The sequence below is a fragment of the Macaca nemestrina genome, chromosome 12, assembly GCF_043159975.1.
Source record: "Macaca nemestrina isolate mMacNem1 chromosome 12, mMacNem.hap1, whole genome shotgun sequence".
Taxonomy (NCBI): Eukaryota; Metazoa; Chordata; class Mammalia; order Primates; family Cercopithecidae; genus Macaca; species Macaca nemestrina.
In genome coordinates this window covers 105,791,840-105,811,736 of record NC_092136.1, presented here as the reverse complement: position 1 = coordinate 105,811,736, position 19,897 = coordinate 105,791,840, and the positions used below count along the sequence as shown (strand labels likewise).

Genomic DNA, 19,897 nt, shown 5'->3' with positions numbered 1-19,897 from the left:
GGAATAAGCTGTTGGGGAGCTAAATCTTCATCTTCCATGGTAGGAAGTCAGATATTGTTTAATAAAAAATTAAGAAATAGTATAAAATAGAATAAGGAAGTATACACCATGAGAAACAACGAAAACAGCTGAAAGTGATTGAGAGTGAGAATTGGGATGAACAGGGGGTGGAACCAGAGGCTGTGGGATATTCTTAAGCCTAGCTGAACTGTTTGACTTTTAAAACTATATGCCTACTCTATTGGTCTGCTAAGGCTGCCATAACAAAACACCACAGCCTGGATGACTTAAACAGCAGAGATTTCTTTTTCACAGTTCTGGAGATTAGAAGTCCAAGATCAGGCTGTCAGCAGGTTTGGTTTCTTCTGGGGCCTCTCTCCTTGGCTAGCAGATGGCCACCTTCTCTCTGAATCCTCACATGGTCTCTTCTTTGTGCACACACACCACTGGTGTCTCTGTATGTCCAAATTCCCTTTGTATAAGGGCATCAGTCAAATTGGATTAGGGCCCACACTAATGGCTTAATTTACCTTAATCTTATCTTGAAAGGATCATCTCCAAATACAGGTATATTCTGATGTACAGGGGGGTTAGGATTACAATATATGAATTTGGAGGGGGATATAATTCAGTCCATGAAACATGCATTAGTTAAAATAATAAAAAATGCCGTCTCAAAAACCTCCTTTAGATTTAAACCATGTAGAAGTCAATAATTATCTGGGGCATCAAACTCCACTGTCAGTCCCCATTGCAATATCATAGATCTTATTATACTTTGTTTATTATGTCAAGACTTAGAAACATTTAATTTTAGATTTATTTATTATGTTTCAGATAAGATAGCAGTAACCACAATATCTTGGGAGAGTGCTACACCACTCTTTTCATCAGTTGTATCCACTTGATTCTGCAAAATGTCCTTTCCACCACCTGCTTTCTTGAGTTCCCATCAGCAGTTCTTCAAGCCTCTTACCCAGGTTTTCCCCCTCATTTTCTATATTTTTTCTTCTCTTTTTGACTTATTACCTTATTTTTTTTTCCACAAGAACCTAACCACAGAATTCTTGCCTGTTCTTGTAAAAGAAATTGGGTGTTTATGACAAGAGAAGAAAAAAAAAAAAAAAAAAAAAAAGAAATCCACCTCTTTGGTCTGTAAATAGTGGCTTCTGGAATTCAAGCTGTGTTCCATAAGTCAAAACTAGCTCTGGTTAAATCCGCTGGGAGACATACATGAATCTGCCAACAAATAACTGTGATTCCAAATGAAGTTTTGTAAGCAGTGATATGAATCCTGCTTTATCACAATGCATTTGAGAAGATCCTGACAGAAATCCTGAACAAGATTAATGGGGAAATATGAAATGGGATTGAACTAAGAGAGTTAATATATTGCCTGGTACCACTATCATTCTAAAATAGCAGAAAACATTGGAAGAGGCTATAAATATATACTGAAAAGAACTCAGTACTTGCAACATGATAGAAGAAGAAATGTTCGGAAGCATCAATTGTATTAAAGACAGCAGAAAGAGTAATAACCAAAAATACATTTTTTCAACATTTACACTCTACTCAGTCCTTGCAAATAATTTCCTTGCAAATATTACACATTCCCATAAGAAAATCAATTTTTATTATATACTTTTGTGACTATCTTCTTTTTCCAGATGGTTTTACTTTCTTAACTGTCATTATACTATTAGTATGTTAAGAAGATATTAAAATATACCACAAGGATAATTAAACTCCAATTCACCATACTTTGTTTTAATTAGTTACTTAATTACCAAAGCAAAACAAAATTTAAGTAAAATTCCATGAACATATAGTTGAAGAAGCACATGAATAAATATGGTAAAAGGAAAATTTGGGTAGAAAAATCCATGCATTCCCTGGGCACCCTACCATTTTTCATACATTATGCTAAGTGTTACAGGCACGTAAAGGTAATGAAGACAAGTTTCCCTCCTAAGACTTTGCAGCCTACTTGGTGACAATGACCTGCATAAGCATAAACATTTATAGTGAGTGTTTAGTTTCCTCTCATATTTCCCCCCCTCATAATTCTGTTAAACCAAACTGAAAGAAAACAGAAAGGTCTTGGGTAAAAGAAACTTCACATCCTTTGACTCAAAGAGCCACTCTGATTTCCTCTGGGGTAGGCATTGGGCAGCACTCCTAGCTATATACCTTCTGCCTGTCATTTAAACTTTATCTTGATTATTATTGTATACTAGTCATGAAATTACATTCTTTGTCAAGTTCCTCATTACTCTGAAGAAAGATGCTACAAGAGTTAAAATAACCCTACGTCTACAAAGGCATAGCCTGGCTTAAAGCTAAGCATTTCAGTTCCATTTAGGCTTTAGGTATTAGCATCTCTTTGTAATGCAAATTGTTCTACAGCAAAAGGATTTTCCCGGTTCTGGGAACCTGCGTGGTGAGCGCAGCAGAGACTAGCTCATCTGCAATGTGCAGTAGTTCTGCTGCATTATATGCGTACCTTGAAGCAGCAGTGAGATCAGCCTGACTCGGCTTAATATGATAAGTCATGGTTTGTGCCAGCCACTGGCCTAATGTGTTAAGTGTGTGTGTATATTAAGAATTTTTTTAGCATAAATTTTATGGAAAAATTATGAACAAGAAATGAAATTTACAGAATTCAAATTATGAAGACTCTCTGATATAGTTTGGATATTTATCCCTGCCCAAATCTCATGTTCAATTATAATCCCTACTATTGGAGGTGGGGTCTTGTGGGAGGCGTTTGAGTCATGGGGGTGGATCCCTCTTGGCTGGGTGCTGTCTTTGCAGTATTGCAATACTTGTGGGTTCTCACATGATCTGGTGGTAGTGAAATGAGACATCTCCTCCCCCACCCTCTCTTTCTTGCTTCCGCTTCTGCCATGTGAGACACCTTCTCTCCCTTTGCCTTGCACCATGATTATAAGCTTCCTGAAGCCTCATCAGAAGCCAAGCAGATGCCAGGACTATGCTTCCTGTACAGCCTGTAGCACTGTGAGCCAATTAAACATCTTTTCTTTATAAATCACCCAGTTTCAGTTATTTCTTTATAGCAATGCAAGAATGACCTAATACCCACCTCCCACAGTTTCTTCAGAGGGAACAATATTGCCGAAAACAAACTGCTTCAATACAATTTTAACTAAATCATTCAGATTTTGATTTTCCTTTGATTTCCTATATTGTTATTATTATTTTCTGAAACCGTGTTCTAAAATACAACTTTTGACTTTTATTTCATAAAAGTTTAAGCTTTTATCTCACCATTTTATTGTGTTGAAACTGAGTGAGCTCTCAGTTTTGGATGTCTAAATATTCAGTGAAATTTCATATTGAACAGAAGGTATAAGATTGAGGAACAGAGGTCAACAGTACAGTAAATGGAGAATCAATTTAAACACAAAAACAATAACAAAAACTAATAAACGTTCAGGCCTCATATATCATCAGGGAAGTTTTCCCTCTTTCTTCTGTTCTTAACAGCCTGCTGATCAATTTTTGGCTTGGAAAATAGGACAAAGATTGCATATGGCATATGTAAATCAGGAAAAGCTACATTTCAGATTGTGTAGTCTAAGTAAAAATTTTAGTGACTTCGTCTGTGGTTCCTTAAAGGGCTTACATTTCTGTCCCTGTCTCTAAAGATCTTAAAATTCAGTGAAATTGACAGATTGCTACAGACTGTGCATCACCTACAAACAAAAATTAGAGATAAATGGAATAATAGTAAATAATTAGAGATCAACAGAAATAAACAGAAAAAAATAATTCTGACAACATAGATGGAAAACTTGATGGATTTGGAGAATTTGACTTGGCAGTTGAAGAATGAGGATTTTCATGCAGGAAAAATGGCAGAAAATTCATTTCATATGCAAGACTGAGATAATATTGCATATGAAAATTGCCCAGTGAGTTGCCTGGCATGGGGGAGCCAGTCAATAAATATACATTTTTTCCCTATGACCAAAGATAAAGAGGGTCCATGCCTGACATGTTTGAGGAAGGGTTATTTGAAGAGCATGGCTGGAGTGAACAGTGTGTGAAGGAAAGATGGAAAGAGACAACGTGTCCCAATAGAAAAAGTTGTGCTTTGAATCCAGAAATGGTTTCCTTTACCTACGAGTTATGTGATCTTACTCTCTAGCCCTGAGTTTCCTTATCTGTGAAAAGAGAATTATTTTTGTTTCCTAGGGATGTGGTAACAAAGTGCCACAGATTGGGTAGTTTAAAACGACATAAGGCCGGGCGCGGTGGCTCAAGCCTGTAATCCCAGCACTTTGGGAGGCCGAGACGGGCGGATCATGAGGTCAGGAGATCGAGACCAGCCTGGCTAACATGATGAAACCCCGTGTCTACTAAAAAAAATACAAAAAACTAGCCGGGCGTGATGGCGGGCGCCTGTAGTCCCAGCTACTCGGGAGGCTGAGGCAGGAGAATAGCATGAACCCGGGAGGCGGAGCTTGCAGTGAGCTGAGATCCCGCCACTGCACTCCAGCCTGGGCGACAGAGCGAGACTCCGTCTCAAAAAAAAAAATAAATAAAATAAAATAAAATAAAATAAAATGACATAAATTTATTGTCTCACAATTCTAGGGGCTAGAATTATGAAGTCTGCTCCCTCTGGAGGGCCACGCTCCCTCTAAAGCCTGGAGAGGAATCTTGCCCTGCCTCTTTCTAGTTTCTGGTGGTTTACTGGCAATCTTAGTCATTTTTTTGCTTGGAGCAGCATAACTTCAACCTCTGCCTTTGTAGTGACACCGTGTTCTTCCTGTGTATCTCCATCTTCACATAACCATCTTCTTATAAGGATACTAGTCACACTGGGTTAGGGGCCCACCCTGCTCCAGGATGGCTTCATCTTAACTAATTACATCTTAAATGACTCTACATCCAAATAAGTTCATGTTCTGAGGTAATGAGGGTGAGAATTTCAACATATCATTTTTTAGAGGGACACAATTCAATGCACATCAGAGATAGTAATATCTATTTATTTCATTGTGTTGCTGAGAGATTTAAATATAATAATGTATGATAATGTATGCATGTTATAAAGGAAAACTTTTCATGCAATTTTATCTACGCTTACCCCCTACTCAGGAGAGTTTCATGTGCTTGTCACCCCTCAGAGGGTACAGAAACTCTCACAAATGTTATATTTGAACTATAAGAAATATAATTATTCTTCAACTGAATTTTTGGTACACTGTCAATGATACCTAAGATTGTATTTTTCAGTAAGAAAGTATAATTTTCTGATTGCTTGTAAAGATGCAGTTAATGAGAGTTAAAGTTAATTGAGTGCATGTTATGTGCTGAGTACTGTTATGAGTGATTTATGAGAATTAATTGTCACCAAAATAGACTCATGATCATTCTTAATTTGACAGACGAGGAAATGGAGGTACAGAGATATTAACTGCCTTACACAAGGTCATATAAATAGTAAGAGTTAGAGCCAGGATCCAAAATCAGATAGTATGGTGTTAGACCACAGGTTCTCAAATTCTGCTCTACATGTCTTTCAATCAGAGCATACACATAAATAAGTAAAGAGCCATTTCCACTTTTCTACCCTTAGTTGCCCTAGTTCTTGAAATCATAAATGTTTCACCATGCCTCAAAGGACAAATTATATACTAAAATAAACTGACAGTGTCCAAACCCAAGTGGCTGCTTTTTCGGTCCTTAATCCATGTATTTTAGAAAGTTAAAGAGAAAAATGTTTTCCATTGTCCTGATTTCCTTGCATAAAATGTGTGGTCATGAAATTTAACCTAATTAATGTAGCTTGACTTTGTTACACACACATAAAAAATTAAATTAAAAACAAGGGATTAGTTAAGTTTTAAAACATATTACTTCTAAAATCCCATATCAAACTGCTAGCAATTTTCAGAGGCCTATATTAAATGGATGTCAGCATCATGGAGTAAAGGTCACTTATGTCTGGCTATTAGCTCAAGCCCTTCTGTGCCTGCCTTTTCTGTCCTGTTCCTTGGCCTTTGGTCGTTTGGTTCCCATTATGCCCTCTCCAGTGCACAGGAAGGGAAGATGTCAGTATGTGAAAGTTGTATTTGTCATGTAATTGCTCTAGGCAGGCATTTTATGCTCTAAGGTGACAAAAGCTTTATTTAGAGGATGTTTGTGAACATTCTGGGAATGCTATCCATCTGAATTATCTCTGTCACTACTATTGTATGTAATAAAATATTAATTGAATAGTTAGAGAAAAATAACATAGCAAGCAAGCAAGATGAAGATTCATTCTTTACCTGTGAGTATTAGTGGTTATAATGGATGGAATTATCACCAGCCAGACAGGCAAGTTATTTTGCTGTGCCACTCTCTGAATGTAAAAACAAATGTAATAGTGAAGTAGCATTCATCTCTCCCCTGAGTAACAGACCTGCACTTCCAACACTGTGGGACTTTTGCATATCAGGGTGGCACAGGCAAGTTCTAGCTCATTAGGCTGCAAACCAGACATCACTTTTTTCTAACCAACACTTGGGACTCAGTTTATGCATTCTGGGGATCTCCTGTGCCAGTCTTCTCTTCTATACCTGCAATTTGCTATCTAATCCTTGAAAAATCTTTAGCTATTTTATTTTGGTCACTTTTTATGACCCTTACTGTATTTTTAGCAATGTTGATTCTCCTTTGTCTCTCTAATTCCACATTTATTTCCATTTATTTTTCTTCTTACACTACTTTCCTGAGCTCTATTCTAGAGCATTTGTATCTCTGCTCTGTGTTCTTGCTTTGTGTAGGTGCTTGCTTTAGTAAATTAAAATGATTGCCATATTTTCCACTGGATTTAATTTTTGGTGCATGTTCTTTGACTGTTTTTCATTGTGCTTACAGATTTCTGTGTTGTAATAATATGGTTCCTCACTTACACTGACCTTCACTACTAGAAATATCTTTCTTCTGTTAAAATGTAACATTAATTAGAAGGCACAGGTAGGCAAGTAATACTCTATAAATATAACCTACTAATGATATTCTGTAATGTATTCAAAATATAAATCTCACAATAATCCACTGAATTTACAGAAAATATTTGTAATTATTTTGAAGTGGAATTTATCCTATCATTTATAACCATCACTATGAGATTTACTGAAAATTTAAAGTGTCCTCTTTACATGACAATGGTTGGAAATGTATGATACACCTGACACATCTTGCTCTAGTTGTAAGGAATGAATAGAAAAAAGAAAATTTAAAAACTATTACTTTGGCCACAACACTGAGCTAGTTTTCAGATTTATTACTATAAAGCACCCAAATGTTGTATCAATGCTATATGAATGCAGATGTGTAAACACCATGATAACATAAGTTTTTTCACTACTCTATGACTTGTGCCTAGAATAGCTATGGTACATACTAGATATTCAAAAGCTCTTAATTCCTCTTCCAGGTTATCCTGTAACTAGAATGTTGCTTTTATGATAATTCACTACTATTTCACTGAGTAAGTTTGAGAAAAATGATGATTTACCAACATTTCATTTAATCTCTATGGCATGCTAACAAGATAGATACTATTAATATTTCCCCATTAAAAATGAGGAAATTGCAACTTTGAGAGGATAAGCAACTTGCCTAACACAACAAAGCTAGTAAGTGAAGAGGCTGGGATTCAAACCCCAGCAGTTGGATTTCAGAATCTGAGTTAGTTTGTTTTTAAAGAGACAGGGTCTCACTCTGTTACCCAGGCTGAAGTATAGTAGCACAATCATAGCTCACTGCAGGCTTGAAATCCTGGGCTCAAACACTCTTCCCTTCTCAGCCTTCCTTCTGAGTATCTAGGACTATGGGAGTGCACCGCCATCCAGACTAATTTTTTATTTTTATTTTTTGTAGACATGGGTTCTCACTAAGTTGCCCAGCCTGGTCTCAATTTCCTGGCCTCAAGTGATTCTCCTGCCTTGGCCTCCCAACGTGCAGGGATTATAGGTGTGAGCCACTGCACCGAGTCAGAGCCTGAGTTTATAACCATTCTACTCTGCTACTGATGGAAATAATCTATTATGATATGTAAGACACTATGAGACATCATGTTTTAGGCCATTCTGGCATTGCTATAAAGAGATATTTGAGACTGGGTAATTTATAAGAAAAGAGGTTTAATTGGTTCATGGTTCTGCAGGCTGTACAGAAAGCATCTGCTTCTGGGGAGGCCTCTAGAAGGTTACAATCATGGCAGAAGGTGAAGCAGGAGTTTGCACATCACATGGTGAAAGCAGGAGTAAGATACCAAGGGGTGAGGTGGTACACACTTTTAAACAAACGGACCTCATGAGAACTCACTCACCATCATGAGAACAGTACCAAGAGAGATGGTGGTAAACCATTTATGAGAAATCTACCCCCGTGATCCAATTATCTCCGACGAGGCCCTACCTCCAACAGTGGGGATTACATTTCACTATGAGATTTGGGTGAGGATGCATATCCAAACACTATCACAACACACCTGTATTAATACTATTTTTAAATACAAACAACTTTACAGGATAGGTAATATTTTCCTGAGGAGAAGGCCAATGCACAGACAAGTGAAGTGCCTAGCCCAAGGTCGACAGACCTAGGACGTGTGGGCAGAGACCTTGGGAATAGGAAATCCAAAGCCCATATGTTCTTATTATACTGTGCTGCCTCTTGTTACATCATGCTCTCTCACGTGCATGCAGAGTGTGAGTTTGGGGTCAAAAGCATGGTAAGCATTAAAGGAGGGGTGCTAGGCAGTAAGGAAGAGTTGTGCTTAATTAAATTCATTCCTGGAAATGTGTAGCCTTATTGTGTGAATAAATGGATAAATACCTTGACATACTATTAAACTAAATCATATGAAATGTCTGTGAGATTTCATAAGATGGTAAGACCTTAAAATTATACATTTCTTGAAGCTATCTTGATTTCCTAAAATATTTATTGAGAACTTAAATATAGCAGACTTTATTTCCAAACTCTGTTAATGCTTTAGAAGTAAGAAAGAAGAAATCTTCTTAGGACTCATCCACTTTTTTTTTTTTTTTGTCGTTTTTCATTCATATAAACCCCTTAAACATACTTGGCAGTGTATTTAAAAGTTTCGCACTCAGCTTTCAGCAGTAACAGCTGGAGCGACGTCAACAGCAGATGGACTAGGCAGCAGAAAAGACTCAGAGAGCTCTCAGAATTGAAGGTGACCCGACACATGAGGGCATTCAGGTGTCAGGTGAGACGACAGATGAAAAGTAGGAAGAATAGCAGGGCTCTGGGAAAGGAAGCATTCCCATCTACCTTTCCATTAGATAAAAGAGTCTTAACTATCAACACTTCTTTTGCACCTAACACTATTTCTCAGTCCCTTTTCCTAAACCAAGTAAAGGATTTGTTTTGGGGAACAGCAAATTTGTGCTCCAAATGGATGAATGTACTTCCAGAACTGATCTTCAGTTGCATGAGTCTATTAGACAAGAATCTTTGATTTGTCATATTGGTTCAAGCAAAAAGAGAATGTATTGATTCATGTAACTGGAGATGTCAGGTAGGAAGGCTGGTTTTAGGTATTGTTTGGTTTAGAGCCTTAAATCCTGTTGTCAGGACTCTGTCTCTCTATCTCTCAGTAAGCAAAAAGGGCTAGTGGTAGCCCTCGACTCAACTTATCTGCATTTCCACTCTAGCAAAGCAACAGTCTTTTCTTATGGCTGGCAGATAAGTCCATGGATAGACCCTGACTGGCCAAGCTTGGGTCACATGCCCAACTCTGAACCAATCACTATGGCTGGGAAGGGGATATTGTAGTTTGTCCAACTCTGGGCCATATGTTCACCTCTGTCATTACAGGAAAACGAGATCTACCCCATTTTTTGTGACGATTCTCCATGAACTAATTGGGAGAGATTCCCTATAATGAAAGGAATAAGGGAATGGGCTATACAGGAATGTAAGACAATAGATGCTCATACTAATTGCTATACATTTATTTCTGTATATATTTCATGTTCTTAAGAGTCTGAGGTTGAAAAATGTAGCCAATTATTTTTTTCCCTTTGTGTATATACTTAAAATGGTAATAATGGGTAATATTAGTTATTTGCCTACTGTCACTCTACTACGCATTTTATATATGTTTTCTCATTTAAATCCTACAATTGCTTTACCATTATTACCATTTTACAAATCAAAGGACTGAAATTCATAGAGATTAACTTGCTCAAGCCTACACACAAAGGAACATTTGCTGCAGAATACCTTATCTTACGTAGTAGTAGTTGCCATATCATTTTAATTCTGCACAGGCTCAGCATACACAGGACACTGCCATTAATACTTTGAGTGTGAATCAATAGTAATATCAACAATAATGTGTAGCAGAGGTACTAATAATAGTATATTAATAGGTAATAATAGTATATTAGAGGTAATAATAGTATATTAATTACTAGCATTTATTTGACACTATGTACCAGATATTAATGTACAGTTTCCCCCATAGCAGCCACAGTGATTTTCAAAAGTATAAATCAGATCATGCCATCCCTTTAAAAATCTTCATGACTTACTTTGCACTTAAAATGAAACCTGAACTTTTCACCATGTGCTAAAGGCCTTGATTCTCTCACTGACCTCAACTCACATTCCTCCTTCCTTGCTCATTTTGCAACACATCAAGTTCTTTTTTGGTTTAGCACATTTGCACTTGCTGTTTCATCCCCTGGAACGTTTTTGCCTTTTGGTTGTTGTTGCTGCTATTGTTGTTCTTTGCAGGACTGATTCGCTCTTATATTCTGATCTCAGCAGAAATATCACCTGAAAGGCAGACTTTCCAGGACCACCTATTAAAGCAACCGCCCACTCTCTCTCATGACACAGAGTTTGTCTCTCTCATGTCCTCTTATTTATTTTTTTCATGCTGTTACGATCTGTCATTGCCTATCTTGTTTTGTTCATGTGTCCTCAGCACTTTGAGCACAGAGCCAAGCACATATCAGGCACTCAGCACTCTCAGGGGAGAGAAGAACACTATTGGAATCCTATTTTATACCAATAAGAAAATGAGGGGTTAGATGGGTTTTGGTAAAATGTCCCGATGTTGCATACCTGGTAAGTGGAGAGCCCTTATTCAAAGCCTTATTTCTTGACTCCAGAACCTATCCACTTATCATCCTTATTGGTTAGGGGCTTTCCTAGAGCCTAGTTAGAAATGGAACTAAGCAACGCAATAGTGTCCCAACACCATGTTTCTCCAGGGGAAAATATTGATTGCTTATCCACTTAGAGTCATTTATAAAGTACAAGCAGGGTTGTCTCTGTATCAATCTCCTCCTTGAAATTTTCTTTACATGAATTTTATTACCACTGTCGATTCCTGAAAATATTTCAAACTCTACATAGCATTGCTAAATATGAAACAAATTAATGGATGAAATCTTCCTTATTAATAATCTTCAGTTATTCCGTTGTCTGAATAGGAATAGATGAGATGTAGTTTTATGATTCCTATTCCTTCCCCCGTTTCCCTCTACCCTTATAAAAAATGGCATGTCTCACTCCTCAGGATCACTGTGGTATGTATTTCCCAGCCTAGATGAGGAGACAAGGTAGTCATTCCTAATTCCCTTCCCTTCCCTTCCCTTCCCTTCCCTTCCCTTCCCTTCCCTTCCCTTCCCTTCCCTTCCCTTCCCCTCCCCTCCACTCCCCTCCCCCCTCCCCTCCACTCCCCTCCCCCCTCCCCCCACTTCCTCTCTCTTCCCCTCCCTCCCCTTCCGCTTTCCGTTTCCCCTTCCCCTTCCCCTTCCCCTTTCCCTTTCCCTTTCCCTTCCCTTTTTTTCTTCTTTTTTTGAGACGGAGTCTCACTCTATCGCCCAGGCTGGAGTGCAGTGGCGCGATCTCGGCTCACTGCAAGCTCCGCCTCCCGGGTTCACGCCATTCTCCTGCCTCAGCCTCCAGAGTAGCTGGGTCTACAGGTGCCCGCCACCACGCCCGGCTAATTTTTTGTATTTTTAGTTGGGACGGGGTTTCACCGTGTTAGCCAGGATGGTCTCGATCTCCTGAACTCATGATCTGCCCGCCTCGGCCTCCCAAAGTGCTGGGATTACAGGCGCAAGCCACCGTGCCCGGCCAATTTCTTTCTTTTAAGTAAGAATCAAAGCCCTTTTTCATAATCTTCTCTTCCAAACTCTATAAAAATATCTGTTTATGAGCAGAATGACTTAGCAAGAAGGGTACGAATCAGAAGCCCAGAGTTCTAATTTGGGTTACAATATTAACTATTTGTAGTTAATATTGTACTTTCCCTGTGGGGAAGTAAAGGGGAAAGAGGGACATTGTGTTCCCATCCTGCTAGTCACTTGATATTCATATTCTTTTTTAATGCCCTCCAAGACCCAATTAAGTCACTACTATTACTATTTCAAAGATAAAAAGTTAAGTTCATAAAAGTTACATCAATTTCCTAAAAAGACAAGGATGGTAGTAGGTAACAGAGAAGGGACTCAAATCAAGGGTGGCTGAGTCCCAAGCCCTCACATGGACCGCTATGATATCACACTAGAAGATGGACCCAGGTAGTGGAATAATATTTTTCATTGCCAACTGTTTGCAACAAATCCACCAAACCTGGTTTATCCATAAATTCGTATCAAATAAAGCCGAAGGAACCCTTATATGTTACAGTGTGAAGGGTGGAGACACACAGGTAGAAACTGAGAGGGGATTCCACCAGCAAGTGGGCAATCATGTGGAGAAAATAAAGGAATGCTGGCTCCCTGAAGGAACTCAAAGGTCTTTGTGAAATAAATGAACATGTTCTAACTAAACAGAGCTCATCCTTGGCAAGATGTGAGGTATTGAAAATTTGCTTTGTTTTCTTTTCTCCTGCTTGCACTCTCCCAGCCTTCTAGTCACCCACCCTGAGTGCAGTAATGGAGCATCTTACTCTAAAATCACAGTCTGCAGATTCCCTTCCTAAAAAGCGTGGGGGAGAGAGGGGGAGGTGAAGCTCAGGGGTAAGAACAGAACAAATGGGTATCACAAGGGTACTGGTCTCTGTGAATTCAAGCCCAGAGAAAGCACTTAATAGGGAAAGTGAGTGCAAACCCTGAATGTCATTTACCTGCTTCGTCATGGCCTAGTTTTGTAATGTGGTCTCAGTTTAAGGTTGCCAGGTATAGCAGGTAAAAATGCAGGATGCTCAGGTGTATTTGAATTTCAGATACACATCAAATATTTTTTAATATGTCCCATGCAACATTTGTAACACACTTTTCAAAAAAAAAAAAGCTGCATTTTTTATCTGAAATTTAAATTTAACTGGGTGTCTTGTATTTTGTCAGGCAGCCCAACCCCAGTCTCATTTTTTTCAAAACAAGAAAACATATGGACAATGCCACTCTCTTCTTCATGGGTGGGCATTAAGAAAATCCTCCTCAGACTGAGCAATTCCAGTCACCCCTTTGTTCACTAACAGGATGGGGCTTCGAGGCTGCTACCACCAGAGGCTGCCTCTGGGGATGTGACATTTGGGACTTGGCAGGCCAAAAGCATGTGTGAGATGGGGTGAGAGAAAAAGGAAATAAAGAGATGGATAAGAGGTCTCTCTGCCTCTGCCTGCCAGATAAGTTGCAATAAGAATTTTCATTTGTATGTCTTCTATCGTCTAAGACTGGTGAAGGAAATCTGAAGGTCACAATGTGTTTGTAATACATTTTCCTTACCCTCAATTCTCAGTTGTGCTGCTGTGTTCCCCGCAGCCCTCTTGACAGCTGATCCTTGGCTTTCTTTCTCATCTGACTACATAAAGAATGACTGCATGGTTAATTTTATAATTGAGGGAAGGGGAATTGTGCTCTGGTAAGAATGCAACTCATCGCTCCCAAATAATTCAACCCTCTCCCTCCACTCATCTTGCATATAAATTTGCTAAAAATTGTAGCACTACAATCAGGATTGCATACACACTAGACAGCTTCAGAAATGCTTACCATAAAAAATAAGCAGTAATCAATAATAATTTTTAAAAAATGATTAACACAGTCGCGGATATTACATTTGCTCATAAAAATAATTTTGGAGAAGGCGACCTACAAACTTATCCTTTTTGTGAGTTATGTCAAAAGTCTGCTTACTCCTGACTTGAGGAGTCAGGTGAAACTCTGACAGGTACTAGGGTCGGGTGGGGAGATTATCTGAATATTCAGGCAGGCTTTACAATTTATACATAACTTCTTTTTAGTAGTTCAGCTGTACCTCAGGAGGAAGGTTGGGGTCAGGCACGTTTTGAGAAAGCTCCTCATGGAATTTCCTTTTCTTCTCCCCCTGACCCATCCTCAAGAAGAGGCTTGCTTATGTTTTGTTACTGACAGAGATGGGCATCCTTTTTAGCCTTCTTGAGGACTGATGCCTCCAGTACGTAATAGGGTGGCTTTTTAAAGATGAGCTCTCTGTGGCAGGTTCACTAAACTGACTTGCATGGCAAAGGTCATTGCCTGGAGTCTATTAGGTCCTCTCCAATAGTGGCCAGATGGTTAGTGGGAGCAGCTGAACTTCTCTCTCTCTCTCTCTCTCTCTCTCTCTCTTTTTAATTATACTTTAATTTCTAGGGTGCATGTGCACAACATGCAGGTTTGTTACATATGTATACATGTGCCGTGTTGGTGTGCTGCACCCATTAACTCGTGGTTTACATTAGGTATATCTCCTAATGCTATCCCTCCCTCCTCCCCCCTCCCCACAATAGGCCTCGATGTGTGATGTTCCCCCTCCTGTGTCCAAGTGATCTCACTGTTCAATTCCCACCTATGAGTGAGAACATGCAGTGTTTGGTTTTCTGTTCTTGCGATAGTTTGCTGAGAATGATGGTTTCCAGCTGCATCCGTGTCCCTACAAAGGACACAAACTCATCCTTTTTCATGGCTGCATAGTATTCCATGGTGTATATGTGCCACATTTTCTTAATCCAGTCTGTCACTGATGGACATTTGGGTTGATTCCAAGTCTCTGCTATTGTGAATAGTGCCGCAATAAACATACGTGTGCATGTGTCCTTACAGCAGCATGATTTATAATCCTTTCGGTATATACCCAGTAATGGGATGGCTGGATCAAATGATATTTCTAGTTCTAGATCCTTGAGGAATCGCCACACTGTCTTCCACAATGGTTAAACTAGTTTACAGTCCCACCAACAGTGTAAAAGTGTTCCTATTTCTCCACATCCTCTCCAGCACCTGTTGTTTCCTGACTTTTTAATGATCGCCATTCTAACTGATGTGAGATGGCATCTCATTGTGGTTTTGATTTGCATTTCTCTGATGGAGAGTGATGATAATTTTTTCATGTGTCTGTTGGCTGTATGAATGTCTTCTTTTGAGAAATATCTGTTCATATCCTTTGCCCACTTTTTGATGGGGTTGTTTTTTTCTTGTAAATTTGTTTAAGTTCTTTGTAGGTTCTGGATATTAGACCTTTGTCAGATGAGTAGATTGCAAAAATTTTCTCCCATTCTATAGGTTGCCTGTTCACTCTGATGGTAGTTTCTTTTGCTGTGCAGAAGCTCTTTAGTTTAATTAGATCCCATTTGTCAATTTTGGCTTTTGTTGCCATTGCTTTTGGTATTTTAGACATGAAGTTCTTGCCCATGCCTATGTTCTGAATGGTATTACCTAGGTTTTCTTCTAGGGTTTTTATGGTTTTAGGTCTAACATTTAAGTCTCTAATCCATCTTGAATTACTATTTGTATAAGGAGTAAGGAAAGGGTCCAGTTTCAGCTTTCTACTTATGGATAGTCAATTTTCCCAGCACCATTTATTAAATAGGGAATCCTTTCCCCATTTCTTGTTCTTGTCAGGTTTGTCAAAGATCAGATGGTTGTAGATGTGTGGTATTATTTCTGAGGACTCTGTTCTGTTCCATTGGTCTATATCTCTGTTTTGGTACCAGTACCATGCTGTTTTGGTTACTGTAGCCTTGTAGTATAGTTTGAAGTCAGGTAGCATGATGCCTCCAGGTTTGTTCTTTTGGCTTAGTATTGTCTTGGCAATGTGGGGTCCTTTTTTGGTTCCATATAAACTTCAAAGCAGTTTTTTCCAATTCTGCGAAGAAAGTTATTGGTAGCTTAATGGGGATTGCATTGAATCTATAAATAACCTTGGGCAGTATGGCGATTTTCACGACATTGATTCTTCCTATCCATGAGCATGGTATGTTCTTCCATTTGTTTGTGTCCTGTTTTATTTCACTGAGCAGTGGTTTGTAGTTCTGCTTGAAGAGGTCCTTTACATCCCTTGTAAGTTGGATTCCTAGGTATTTTATTCTCTTTGAAGCAATTGTGAATGGGAGTTCATTCATAATTTGGCTTTCTGTCTGTTATCAGTATATAAGAATACTTGTGATTTTTGCACATTGATTTTGTATCCTTAGACTTTGCTGAAGTTGCTTATCAGCTTAAGGAGATTTTGGGCTGAGATGATGGGGTTTTCTAAATATACAATCATGTCATCTGCAAACAGGGACAATTTGACTTCTTCTTTTCCTAATTGAATACCCTTGATTTCTTTCTCTTGCCTGATTGCCCTAGCCAGAACTTCCAACACTATGTTGAATAGGAGTGGTGAGAGAGGGCATCCCTGTCTTGTGCCAGTTTTCAAAGGGAATGCTTCCAGTTTTTGCCCATTCAGTATGATATTGGCTGTGGGTTTGTCAAAAATAGCTCTTATTATTTTGAGATATGTTTCATCAATACCGAATTTATTGAGAGTTTTTAGCATGAAGGGCTGTTGAATTTGTCAAAGGCCTTTTCTGCATCTATTGAGATAATCATGTGGTTTTTGTCTTTGGTTCTGTTTATATGCTGGATTACGTTTATTGATTTGCATATGTTGAACCAGCCTTGCATCCCAGGGATGAAGCCTACTTGATCATGGTGGATAAGCTTTTTGATGTGCTGCTGGATTCGGTTTGCCAGTATTTTATTGAGGAGTTTTGCATCGATGTTCTTCAGGGATATTTGTCTAAAATTCTCTTTTTTGTGTGTGTGTCTCTGTCAGGCTTTGGTATCAGGATGATGTTGGCCTCATAAAATGAGTTAGGGAGGATTCCCTCTTTTTCTATTGATTGGAATAGTTTCAGAAGGAATGGTACCAGCTCCTCCTTGTACCTCTGATAGAATTTGGCTGTGAATCCATCTGGTCTTGGAATTTTTTGGTTGGTAGGCTATTAATTATTGCCTCAATTTCAGAGCTTGTTATTGGTCTGTTCAGGGATTCAATTTCTTCCTGGTTTAGTCTTGGGAGAGTGTATGTGTCCAGGAATTTATCCATTTCTTCTAGATTTTCTAGTTTATTTGTGTAGAGGTGTTTATAGTATTTTCTGATGGTAGTTTGTATTTCTGTGGGGTCAGTGGTGATATCCCCTTTATCATTTTTTATTGCATCTATTTGATTCTTCTCTCTTTTCTTCTTTATTAGTCTTGCTAGCGGTCTATCAATTTTGTTGATCTTTTCAAAAACCACCTCCTGGATTCATTGATTATTTTGGAGGGTTTTTGTGTTTCTATCTCCATCAGTTCTGCTCTGATCTTAGTTATTTCTTGCCTTCTGCTAACTTTTGAATGTGTTTGCTCTTGCTTCTCTAGTTCTTTTAATTGTGATGTTAGGGTGCCAATTTTAGATCTTTCCTGCTTTCTCTTGTGGGCCTTTAGTGCTATAAATTTCCCTCTACACACTGCTTTAAATGTGTCCCAGAGATTCTGGTATGTTGTATCTTTGTTCTCATTGGTTTCAAAGAACATCTTTACTTCTGCCTTCATTTCGTTATGTACCCAGTAGTCATTCAGGAGCAGGTTGTTCAGTTTCCATGTAGTTGAGCAGTTTTGATTGAGTTTCTTAGTCCTGAGTTCTAGTTTGTTTGCACTGTGGTCTGAGAGACAGTTTGTTGTAATTTCTGTCATTTTACATTTGCTAATGAGTGCTTTACTTCCAACTATGTGGTCAATTTTGGAATAAGTGTGATGTGGTGCTGAGAAGAATGTATATTTTGTTGATTTGGGGTGGAGAGTTCTGTAGACGTCTATTAGGTCCACTTGGTGCAGAGTTGAGTTCAATTCCTGGATACCCTTGTTAACTTTCTGTCTCATTGATCTGTCTAATGTTGACAGTGGGGTGTTAAAGTCTCCCATTATTATAGTATGTCATATGTATCATTTCCTGAGGATGGTCCAGTGGTCTAGTGTGTGCGTGTGTTGTTTTTGTGTTTTATTAAATTGGAAACAAAAACATTTGATGTTATTTATTAGGGAAAACAAAACGACAGCTTTACCTCATAACATGTCTTTAATAATCAGGTTTATATGCCTCAAAGGCTAAGAAAAATTATGATGAAATGTCATATTATGTAAATCTATCAATTAGGATGTTAACATTTTCTATGTTTGTAATATAAATGCGAGCCACCAGGTTACCAATCTGCACGTTAAATAAATGCAGCATCAAGTGTAGGTAGGTAATAATGCATCCTACAATAAAATTCCAGTCATATATAGCAAATGAACAGGTCTGTTAATTTTCTGTGCCCAAATTCCTCATTCTTCTCCTCTTCAAATGTACCTTTTTTTTTTTTTTTTTTTTCCAAATCTAAGAAAGGTCAAACGGAAAGCAGAGAGGTAGTCTCAACTGTAACCTCCAAGATGCTAGTAATCATGGCTCATGGCTCTTCTCTCTCTCTTTCTTTTTTTTTTTTTTTTTGTGGTATAGCACCAATCAGAATCACCTATCTATTCAATTTCTCAACTATATCAGAAGCTTACTTTGAGAACTTGGCTACCTTTTCTACATTTTTGAGGGTCCAAGCAAGGATCATTAGGAGCTCATGCAGTGTTCCTTTTTTGGAAGATACACAATATGTGTTGTTTAACTAATTAAAAATGGAATTATGATAGAAATAGCACTTCAGTTTATTGATCTGTTCATTAACATTTATCTAAAATATTTCTCAGAACAACCTATTGATTTAATTACTTCAATTATGCCTTAATACAGTGAAAACAATTAACTTTTTAGTGTAATGTAATTTTCACATTAATATATATAATGAATGACTTTTGTTCCACCTTATGAAGCATATTAATGTCACCTGTGAGACTCTCATCTATATAAAATTTTATATGTATATATCTATATATGCACATTGAAGATGTATTTATACAGGTGAACATAAATCTATCATTAGCCAAGAGATATCTAAATTTCACAGTTGCAAATAACCTAAATTCTCAGAGCTGCAGTCTTCTTCTCTCTAATATGGAACTAATATCTCCCTTGTCTCCTGCAAGAATTTGGTAATTTTTAACAGAGATACTGTATATAAGAACAGTCTAAGAAATGGCAAACAAAAAGGTACCATTAAACAGTTCCATTAGATGTATAAAAACAAGTTATTTTCATACAAGCAATGTGCTGGGCTCAATACACATTTTAACCTAGAGATGTTAATATAATAAAAGACAAGCATACATATCTGTATTTCCTGTAACCTGGTAGATCACATTTCTTTTCAGTTGAAAGATCTTGGCTAAAAATTTCAAATGTTAGTTACTGTGATTTAAGTCAAAGATAAATTTAAGATATACCTAATTAAATGCTATATTGAATAGCACTATTGTAAGATTTTAGTACACATGTATGCACATGTGTATAAAATATTACATATCTATAATATTTATATTCTTAATGTAAGTCAAATAAATCTAATGTAAATTAATAAAGTCTAACAATTACTATAGTTTGAAAGAAGCAAATAAAAAATAAATGTTGATTTTTTTCAATGACGTAATCTTTTTAATTAACTACCTTGTAGGATATAACTTAGGAA

The 19,897-nt window shown here is 37.9% G+C and overlaps 1 protein-coding gene across 11 annotated transcripts in view; it reads right to left on the bottom strand.

Moving 5' to 3' along the window:
* Window positions 1-19,897, bottom strand: part of LOC105493681 (glutamate ionotropic receptor AMPA type subunit 4) — a 374,751-nt gene that overhangs the window by 156,189 nt on the left and 198,665 nt on the right. The gene's annotated exons all lie outside the window — the stretch shown is intronic.